Source organism: Callorhinchus milii, unplaced genomic scaffold (genome assembly GCF_018977255.1).
Source record: "Callorhinchus milii isolate IMCB2004 unplaced genomic scaffold, IMCB_Cmil_1.0 Scaffold3, whole genome shotgun sequence".
Lineage (NCBI taxonomy): Eukaryota > Metazoa > Chordata > Chondrichthyes > Chimaeriformes > Callorhinchidae > Callorhinchus > Callorhinchus milii.
In genome coordinates, this window is record NW_024704744.1 from 77,592,934 (window position 1) to 77,604,138 (window position 11,205).

The window sequence follows — 11,205 nt, forward strand, 5'->3', positions numbered from 1 at the left end:
GGAGGAGGGCTGAGGCTGAGGCGGGGAGGGAGGGAGGGCTGAGGCGGTGAGGGAGGGAGGGAGGCTGAGGGAGGGAGGGAGGGAGGGCTGAGGCGGTGAGGGAGGGAGGGAGGGAGGGCTGAGGCTGAGGCGGGGAGGGAGGGAGGGAGGGCTGAGGCGGTGAGGGAGGGCTGAGGGAGGGAGGGCTGAGGCGGTGAGGGAGGGCTGAGGCGGTGGAGGGAGGGCTGAGGCGGTGAGGGAGGAGGGAGGGCTGAGGCGGGGAGAGGAGGGAGGGCTGAGGCGGGAGGGAGGGAGGAGGGCTGAGGCGGGGAGGGAGGGGAGGGAGGGAGGGAGGGCTGAGGCGGGAGGGAGGGAGGGAGGGAGGGCTGAGCCGCTGTGGCTGACGCGGTCAGTGTCGGCAGGAAGCGGGGCGGCTCCTCATTTCCATGGCGACCGAGGCGGCTGCGGGCCGGGGCCGGGCCCGGGCCCCGGGGCTCTCGCTGCTGCAGGCCGCCCGCTCCCGGTACCGGAGTCTGCAGATCACTGACCATGTGCTCGGGGAGTCGGGCGGCGAAGACGACGACAGCAGCGACGACGACAACAACCCGTTTTACAGCACCTCCGCCGCCTCCTCCTCCTCCGCCGCCTCCTCCCCCTCCGACTGCGAGGGGCCCGGGGCCCGCAGCCACCCACACCCGCACCCACACCCCGGGCCCGGGCCCGAGCCCCGGCACCACAACCAGCACCGCGCCGAGGCCCAGGGCGAGGAGGAAGCCTGGAGCCACCGCCTCAAGGACGTCTCCATGCCTCCGTTTACAGACCAGGCCGGTAAGAGAGGGGCAGAGGGAGAGGGAGAGGGAGGGAGGGAGGGAGAGGGATGGAGAGAAGGTGAGAGAGACGGTCAGTGGGAGATGGAGAGAAGAGGGGAGAGAGACGGGGAGAAGGTGAGCGAGAGTGCAAGGGACGAGGGGAGAGTGATGGTGGGTGCGGGGCGGGGGGTGTGGGGGGGAGAGTGGGAGAGATGGGGAGAAGGTGAGAGTGACAGTGAGGGGAGAAGGGATGAGAGGGAGGGGGAGGGAGAGGGGGAAAGGGAGAGAGAGAAGGAGAGAGGGGGAGAGAGAAGGGGGAGAAGGGATGAGAGGGAGGGGGAGAGGGAGTGGGAGAAGGGATGAGAGGGAGGGGGAGAGAGGGGGAGAAGGGATGAGAGGGAGGGGATGAGAGGGAGTGGGAGAAGGGATGAGAGGGAGGGGAGAAGGGATGAGAGGGAGGGGGAGAGAGGGGGAGAAGGGATGAGAGAGGGAGGGGGAGAAGGGATGAGAGGGATGGGGAGAGAGAGGGGGGAGAAAGGATGAGAGGGGAGAGAGAGGGGGAGAAGGGATGAGAGGGGGGTAGAGAGGGAGGGGGAGAAGGGATGAGAGGATGGGGAGAGAGAGAGGGGGAGAAAGGATGAGAGGGGAGAGAGAGGGGGAGAAGGGATGAGAGGGAGTGGGAGAAGGGATGAGAGGGAGGGGGAGAGAGGGAGGGGGAGAAGGGATGAGAGCGATGGGGAGAGAGAGGGAGGGGGAGAAGAGATGAGAGGGATGGGGAGAAGGTGAGAGTGACAGTGAGGGGAAGAAGGGATGAGAGAGAGAGGGAGGGAGGGGGAGAAGGGATGAGAGGGAGGGGAAGAGATGGGGACAATGTGAGAGGGGTGGGGGGAGAGTGATGGTGAAGAGGGGGGGAACGGGGAGAAGGCAAGAGTGACAATCAGTGGGAGGGAGAGGACGAGTGAGGGGAGAAGGGTGAGTCCCCGCCTCAGCCTCAGCCCCTCTCCCTCCCGCCTCAGCCCTCCCTCCCTCCCCGCCTCAGCCTCAGCCCCTCTCCCTCCCGCCTCAGCCCCTCCCTCCCTCCCTCCCTCCCCGCCTCAGCCTCAGCCCCTCTCCCTCCCCTCCCGCCTCAGCCCTCCCCGCCTCAGCCTCAGCCCCGCTCCCTCCCTCCCTCCCCACCTCAGCTCCTCTCCCTCCCTCCCGCCTCCCCTCCCTCCCTCCCACCTCAGCTCCTCTCCCTCCCTCCCCGCCTCCCCTCCCTCCCTCCCCACCTCAGCCTCAGCCCCGCTCCCTCCCTCCCTCCCTCCCTCCCCGCCTCAGCCTCAGCCCTCCCTCCCCGCCTCCCCTCCCTCCCTCCCTCCCGCCTCAGCCTCAGCCCCGCTCCCTCCCTCCCTCCCCACCTCAGCTCCTCTCCCTCCCTCTCAGCCTCAGCTGCTCTCCCTCCCTCCACTCCTCAGCCCCTCTCTCCCCCCCCCCGCCCAGCGCTTGACTAGTCACTACACCACCCGGGCCACCCACACTATCAGCATCTCCTTCACTACTCACACCTTAACCTGTCAGTCACCAGCGACACCTTCACTACTCACACCTTAACCTGTCAGTCACCAGCGACACCTTCACTACTCACACCTTAACCTATCAGTCACTAGTGACACCTTCACTACTCACACCTTAACCTATCAGTCACCAGCGACACCTTCACTACTCACACCTTAACCTGTCAGTCACCAGCGACACCTTCACTACTCACACCTTAACCTGTCAGTCACCAGCGACACCTTCACTACTCACACCTTAACCTATCAGTCACTAGTGACACCTTCACTACTCACACCTTAACCTGTCAGTCACTAGTGACACCTTCACTACTCACACCTTAACCTGTCAGTCACCAGCGACACCTTCACTGCTCACACCTTAACCTGTCAGTCACTAGTGACACCTTCACTACTCACACCTTAACCTGTCAGTCACTAGTGACACCTTCACTACTCACACCTTAACCTGTTAGTCACCAGCGACACCTTCACTACTCACACCTTAACCTGTCAGTCACTAGTGACACCTTCACTACTCACACCTTAACCTGTCAGTCTCTAGCGACACCTTCACTACTCACACCTTAACCTGTCAGTCACCAGCGACACCTTCACTGCTCACACCTTAACCTGTCAGTCACTAGTGACACCTTCACTACTCACACCTTAACCTGTCAGTCACTAGTGACACCTTCACTACTCACACCTTAACCTGTTAGTCACCAGCGACACCTTCACTACTCACACCTTAACCTGTCAGTCACTAGTGACACCTTCACTACTCACACCTTAACCTGTCAGTCTCTAGCGACACCTTCACTACTCACACCTTAACCTGTCAGTCACCAGTGACACCTTCACTACGCACACCTTAACCTGTCAGTCACTAGTGACACCTTCACTACTCACACCTTAACCTGTCAGTCTCTAGCGACACCTTCACTACTCACACCTTAACCTGTCAGTCACCAGTGACACCTTCACTACGCACACCTTAACCTGTCAGTCACTAGTGACACCTTCACTACTCACACCTTAACCTATCAGTCACCAGCGACACCTTCACTACTCACACCTTAACCTATCAGTCACCAGCGACACCTTCACTACTCACACCTTAACCTGTCAGTCACCAGCGACACCTTCGCTACTCACACCTTAACCTGTCAGTCACCAGCGACACCTTCACTACTCACACCTTAACCTGTCAGTCTCTAGCGACACCTTCACTACTCACACCTTAACCTGTCAGTCACCAGTGACACCTTCACTACGCACACCTTAACCCGTCAGTCACTAGTGACACCTTCACTACTCACACCTTAACCTGTCAGTCACCAGCGACACCTTCACTACTCACACCTTAACCTATCAGTCACCAGCGACACCTTCACTACTCACACCTTAACCTGTCAGTCACCAGCGACACCTTCGCTACTCACACCTTAACCTGTCAGTCACCAGCGACACCTTCACTACTCACACCTTAACCTGTCAAACAGTCACTAGTGACACCTTTACCAGTCACACCTTAATCTGTCAGACATTGACGAGTGACACCTTCACTAGTGAGACCTGAACTACTATTACCTTAACAAGGTGGGAGCAGCACCTGGGCCCCTGACGACGACAACAACAAATTACATTTGTAGAGCCCTTTCTCATCCCTTCTCCCACTCCCTCTCCCTCTCATCCCCTCCCTCTCATCCCTTCTCCCCCTCTCTCTCTCCCCCTCTCCCCCTCTCCCTTCTCTCTCTCTCCCCCTCCCTCTCATCCCTTCTCCCCCTCACTGTCACTCTCACCTTCTCCCCATCTCTCCCACTCTCCCCCCACTCTCCTTAGGAGGACGTCCTAAGATGCTGGGCAGTCAGGGATCCGCACCCAAGCTAGTGGCTGGGATCAGGAGGGTGGAAGGCGGAGAGGGTTAGGTTCAAGAGGAGGGTCTTGAGTTGGGTCTTGAAGCAGGCAAGGAAGGGGGCGAGGCTGAGGGACTGTGGGATGTAGGGTGGGGGCAGAGGAGCTAAAGGCCCGGGTTGGGAAAGGAGGGATGTGTGAAGAGGGACGTGAAGCAGAGCCCACTGAACTGAAGGAGCGGACAAGTTGGTAGGGGGTTAGGAGGTCACAGAGGTAGGGAGGAGTGAGGCCGAGTAGGACGGTGAGGACCAGGATTTTGAACTGTACCCTCTGAGTGATGGGGAGCCAGTGGAGTCGGGCGAGGATGGGGTTGATAGGGTCTCGGAGACTGCTGCGGGGGAGGACATGACCTACAGCGTTCTGGATGATCTGCAGCCTGCGGAGGGAGGAGTTGGGGGTGGGGGGGGGCCGACAAGCAGGGAGTCTGCGTAGTTGGGCCTGGCTGTGCTGAACGTGTGAATGAAGATCTCGGCAGACTGCGGTGAGAGACAATGGCGGATCCGGGCAATGTTGCGGAGGTGGAGAAAGGCGGAACGGGTCATGGCACGGATGTGGGTTATGAAGGATAGTGGAGGATCGAACAGGATGCCGAGGTTCTGTATTGGCCTTGTTGACATTCAACTGGAGGAAGGTAGCTTTCATCCAGGACTTGATGTCTGACAGGCAGTCTTTGAGGACAGCAGTGGTCCTGGATTCGAGGGTGGAGGCAGAGAGGTAGAGTTGGGTGTAATCCACATACATGTGGAAGTTGACCCCATGTCTACGGATGATTACACCAAGGAGGAGAGTATAGATATTGAAAAGGACTGGGACAAGGACAGAGCCCTGAGGGATGACACACATGACGGTGCGGAGGCTGGAGGAGAAACCTTTAGTGGAGACTTAAAAGTGGAGAAGTGGGGGGAGAAGTAGGATTTGAACCAGGAACAGGCAGACAAGGAGGCAAAGAGAGCCCTGGTCGCAGATGGACAAAATGTCATTAGTGACTTTGACCAGGGCTGTTTCCGTGCTGTGGGCAGCTTCACAAGTGTCACTTTCACTACTACAACAACTTGCATTATTATAGCACCCCTCACCCAGGGTAGCGTCCCAGAGCACTTAAAGCACTCGTGGCACCTTGACCAATGAGACCATTAAAAACTTGGCGTATAATGGTCCATTATTGATGCACTTTCATCCCAACCTAAAGGCCACGGCTTCACGTCCGGCTTGTGCTTTGATCTGACCATCAAAGCCGATCACACTTCAGCAGCCAGCAGAGGGAGCGTTGTGATGGAACACAATCTCTCTCAGTGACGGGGAAAAGTAAGTAGGAACTCGGTTGTTAGACAATTGGTGGATTGCTTTCTGGGGGTAATGATCCCCCCAAAATAACGAAAATGTGGTCACTCAATCCATGACTGTTTGTGTGCAATTCGCTGCCACGTTTCACCCACAAAATAGACAGTGAATCCACTTTACAATGTATTCTGTGAAGCACTTTGAGACGTCTCAACAACGCGATAAGATGCTACATCAAATGCAAGGATCATCATTATTATAGAGACAAGAAATAAATGATTGTGACGGTGAAACTCCCTCTTCAAATGCACTGGGGAAGTGTTGATAATTTGGCTGTTAAGCCGGTACCTCATGGAGCTGCATGTTTAAACTTGGCATATAATGGTCCACTATTGATGCACTTTCATCCCAACCCAAAGGCCATGGCTTCACGTCTGGCTCATGCTTTGATCCAAAGCTGGTTACACTTCGGCAGCCGGCAGAGGGAGTGTTGTGATGAAACATGATTTCTCTCAGTGACTGGAAAAAGAAAACAAACCTCCCGGGACATCTTTTGTTTTTATAATGATTCCTGCAGATGATACCAGGGAGGCGATGGGTAGTCTCCAACCCACTACCTGTTGCCTCCGCTTGCATATGTCCCTCGTGTCCCTTCCACCATCAGCAATCGTGCTTTCAGCCAATACACCCCGAAACTCTGGATCACTCTCAATCCCTCTGCCTTGCCCCATCCTTCCCCATCTTCAAGTCACGCCTGAAGATTTTCCCTTCGGTCGGCTTACGGTCACCTCCCATCTCCCCCTGGCTCGACGTCGTACTCTGCCACTGTCGAGCACTCTGGGGCACTACCCTGCATGAGGAGGCGCTATATAAATGCAACTTCTTGTTGAATTCCTGGGGGGGTGGGTGTGGGGGGGAGTGGGCGGTTTCAGCCGGGTGTTGGACACATGCGGAAACCCATCACTGTGGTTAAGGGTATCTAAACCAGACTGAGGGTTCCACAAATGTACACCACCTACACATGGAAATTCCTGTGTGTTGGAATGGAATGTCCACACTCTCCCTGGAGGGACGCACTCTGCTTTCCTAAATCTGGAAAGTACTAGGTGCAGGTTGGTGAGAGGCAAGGCTTGGGGATCCCAGGTTATGTGTTGGGGTAACTGCTGCAGTCTAACCAGCTAAAACCGCATAGCTCACCATTGATATTGCTGTCTGGCAAGCTGTCCCACTGCTTGTCCAGCTTGGACCACCCTACCTATTAAGATTTTGGCTTGCAGTGAAAACAAGAGCTGAGTGGGAAGAATCCTTGCCCCCAGTGACCGCAATGCCCTTCCAAGTCCAGCTGACAAGCCAGATGGTCTGGCATCAGCAGTGCCCTGGAGCACTGCGGAACTGCCTGGCTCAGGAACCAGGATCCCCGCAGTAAACTCGATTCCAAAATTCTGTTGCCAAGAATGTCACTTTAGAGCCAGTTCAGCCTCGAGGAAACTCGCTTAGCCCACACCCCACGATCACCAAATGACAAGATTGGTTGAGAATAAAGAAGGCTATTCGATCAATCTGATAAAATAATAAATAATAATCCTTGCATTTGATATAGCGCCTCAACACTTTGTTGAGACGTCTCAAAGCTCTTCACAGAATGCACTGTGAAGTGAATTGACTGCGTATTTTCTGAAATCATCCCTGCGGAATTACCTCTCCCCCCTAACCCTCCCTTCACCATCTTCCCATCGCAATGTCAAATTACAAGTCCCTTTTTTAAAAAAAACTAGTTCCAGGATCCTGGAACCTCAACCACTCTTCCTGGAAGTGTGCTACAGTTGTTAATTACCCTGTTGGTAAAGAAAAGCTTCCTGGTGACTGTCTGTCTGTCTGTCCTGAAATTGCCCTTTGCTACCCAGAACCTGTTTTAGCATTTTATTACTGTGAATTGTTTGTTCTGATTTGGTTCAGTTTGTTCTGAACTAAAATCCTTTCAGTAAATAAGAGTCCTTCCGCCCTTCAATCAAAGAGCACCAGTGTTGTGCCATTTTTGCTGAATCTTTCTTGGTGTCTCAAGCACACTGGAGAAGAAATTTCTCTCTTTTCTAATAATAGTAATCCTTGCAGTTGGTATAGCACCTTACCATGTGATTGAGACATCTCAAAGTGCTTCACAGAAGTTACTGTAAAGTGAATTGACTGTATTTTTGTGGGTGAAACATGGCAGGCTGCTGTGCACAGCAGTGTCCCACAAACAGTCGTGAATTGAGTGACCACATTTAATTTTAAGAGATTATTACCTCCGGAAAGCGATCTGCCAAATGACTAACAACAGGGTTCCTAACAGCTAGGTAAACAGAGGCAAGTGGAGTAAGAAGGTTTGCTGAGGTTTCACCCTGACTGGGAATCGAACCCAGGTCCCCTCGCTTGCAAGGCGAGCATTCTAACCATTATGCCACAGCACTCTCTTCTGGCAAGAGCGATATGCATATCACAAGAACCTTCGTTGAGGGAAGGAAATGTTTTTTATAAGAATAATAATCCTTGCATTTGGTGTAGCGCCTTATCATGTCTGAAGAACACCTCAAAGTGCTTCACAGGATACACTGTAAAGTGGAGTGACTGTGTATTTTGTGGGCGAGTCGCGGCAGCCAGCTTGCGCACAGCAATGTCCCACAAAAATCTTGGAGTGAGTGGCCAATTTTATTTTGGCAATTTATTGGCCAGGACACCGGGAGAAACACCCTTCTCTTTCCGAATAGTGCCATGGGATCATTAATGTCCACCTGAACAGGCAGACGGGACCTGGGTTTAACGTCTCATCCGAATGTCAGCTGAGACCATGTGTTTCCAAGTCTCGACGTGGGGCTTGAACCCACAACCTTCTGACTCAGACCTGAGAGTGCTACCACTGCGCCAGGCTGACACACATTTCTGTGCGATAAACAGAGGAAAGATTCCAGATGGGCACAGAATGGGTAAAATGCACTGTCCCGTGAGAGGTCTGTCTGTAACCCTTAACCAAAGGTTTACTTTGGCAGCAGGCTACCGCTTCAAGTCAAGATAGTCACATATTTATATTCACAGAGCATAAGATGTCTGTCTGCTCAAAATCACCTACTTTTACTCTTTAATTTTTTTGGAGTAACAGAGCAAGTCGTGACCTTGCTGAGCTGTTCAGTAAGTAACAGCTGGCGAGCTCTTAGTGAGGCCAAGCGTGCTGCGTTGTTAAAGGCACATTTAATAATCCTTCCTGTAGCATAGTGGTTAGTGCACTCGCCTCGCAAGCAAGAGGACCCAGATTCAATTCCCGAGCAGGGCGAAACCTTAGGCAAGTTTCCTTACTCCACATTCCTCTGTTTAAATAGCAGTGAGTAGGAACCCGGTTGTTAGTCATTTGGCAGATCACTTTCCGGGGGTTATAATCCTTCCATTAATAAATAAATAAAAATAACAATTTGGTCTCTCAATCCACAACTATTTGCGGGACACTGCTATGGGCAATTGGCTGCTGAGTCTTGTCCACAAAATATACAGTCAATTCACTTGACAGTATATTCTGTGAAGCGCTTTGAGACGTCTCGACGACGTTATGAGGTGCTATATCAAATGCAAAGATTCTTATCCTTGCATTTGGGAAGGCCGCCATATCACGTCATCGAGACGCCTCAAAACGTTGCACAGGATTTTACTGTGATTTTACTGTATTTATAGGCAAACCCGGCAGCTGATTTGCGCATAGCAACATCCCACAAACAGCCATAAAGTGAATGGTAAGTTTTACCTGGGGCATTGTTAGCCACATAACCGGGAGAAACTCCCTTCTCTTTTCAGTTCAAATCTACAGGCTGATCCAGAGGATGTTCATCCCTCACTCCCCCTCTCTGTTACTGCTACTGATACAACCCCACAAAACTGATTGACAACAAATTTACATTTATATAGTACTTTTCACATCAGGAGGTCACCCTGTGGCGATTCACAGCTGAGACTCTCATCTCTAGAGTGAGAAAGTTGTGGGTTCAAGCTCCGCTGACAGTCTAGGCTGACACTCTAGTGCAGTATTGGTGGGGTCTTGCACTGTCGGAGGTGCTGTCCTTTGGATGAGACGTTAAACTGAGGTTCCATCTGTCTGTTCAAGTGGACTTTAAATATCCCAAGGTGCTATTCGAAAAGAGAAGATAGTTTCCCCCAGTGTCCAGGCCAACAACTCCCTCAACCCCCTGCCCCCCCACACAGATAAAATTGGTTACTCACTTCATGCGGGACATTAGGGTGCACAAGTTAGCTGTTGCGCTTGCCTATGAAATACACAATCATTATTCCTTATAGTAAATCGTGTGAAGCACCCTGAGATGTGTTGATGTGGTAAGGAGCTACATCAAATGCAAGTGCACTAAGACATTAGATTGGGGAGCAAGAACAGCACATATAATAATAATCCTGGCCTTTGATATTACACCTTATCATGTCGTTGAGACATCTTAACGTGCTTCACAGAGTATACTGTAAAGTGAATTGACTGTATATTTTGTGGGCGAAAAGCGGCAGCCAATTGGTGCAACAGTGTCCCACAAACAGCCGTGGACTGAGTGACCCAATATTTTTTTTGTCGTTTTTTTTAAGGGATTATTACCCACGGAAAAGCGATCCGCCAATCGACCAACAACAGGGTTCCTACTTACAACTAGGTAAACGGGCGTGTGAAGTAAGAAAACTTGCCTAAGGTTTCGCCCTGTCCAGGAATCGAACCCGGGTGCTCTCGCTTTTGAGACGAGCGCTTAACCAATACATGGCTCCACATGGCATGAATGTCTCAGTGAAAAACTTTCTGGTTTTTAATAACATCCCAAGACCCTGGGAGGCAAGCAGAGGCAATGTGGGCCTTGTCTAGTCTGTGGGAACTTGTCTATTCATCAGTGAGGAAATGGAAGCCACAGCTACAGTATATAGAGAAAATGACATCCTGATAGTTCTACCACAGCGACTTTCAAAGGCAGAGACTCGAGAAACCAGATGTGCAGGCACATGGTTACGTTTCACATCTGGATTTCCTGCTACTTATTATTGATCTGCTTTCCACATCCTCCTCGCTTGGTCTGTTTAAGAGCCTGACCATAAAGTTGGCAGCAGCATCCATTCATCTTCATCAAGAGGCCTCTTCACAAGGGGAGACCTTTCATCTTCAGTCTCTGTGCAATTAGAGATTTCAGCTAACTGATCACAGCACGTCTTGCTCTCAGCATCCTGGATCCAGATTTTTTTTTAACCCCCCCCCCCTCCCCACCCGCTTTAAGATAATGTTTCTTTCACATGTGCGTATGCTTTGGCTCAACATGTCATGGTTTAAAGAGATCATTATGCTGTTACCTACAGCAATGCAAGCTCAATGCATTGGCTACACTGTATTGAGAGTCACCCTCTCAAGCGCAGCTTCAAATGATTTGCAGAAATGATGATGATATGATAATTCAGGCAAGTTTCCTTACTCCACATGCCTCTTTACCCAGCAGTAAGTAGGAACTCGGTTGTTAGTTGATTGAGAATCGTTTTCCGGGCATAATAATAACAAAAATCCACGACTGTTTGTGGGGCACTGCTGTACGCAATTGGCTGCTGCGTTTCGCCCACAAAATACAGTCAATTCACTCTACAGAATATTCTGTGAAACTCTTTGAGACGTCTCAATGACGTGATAAGGC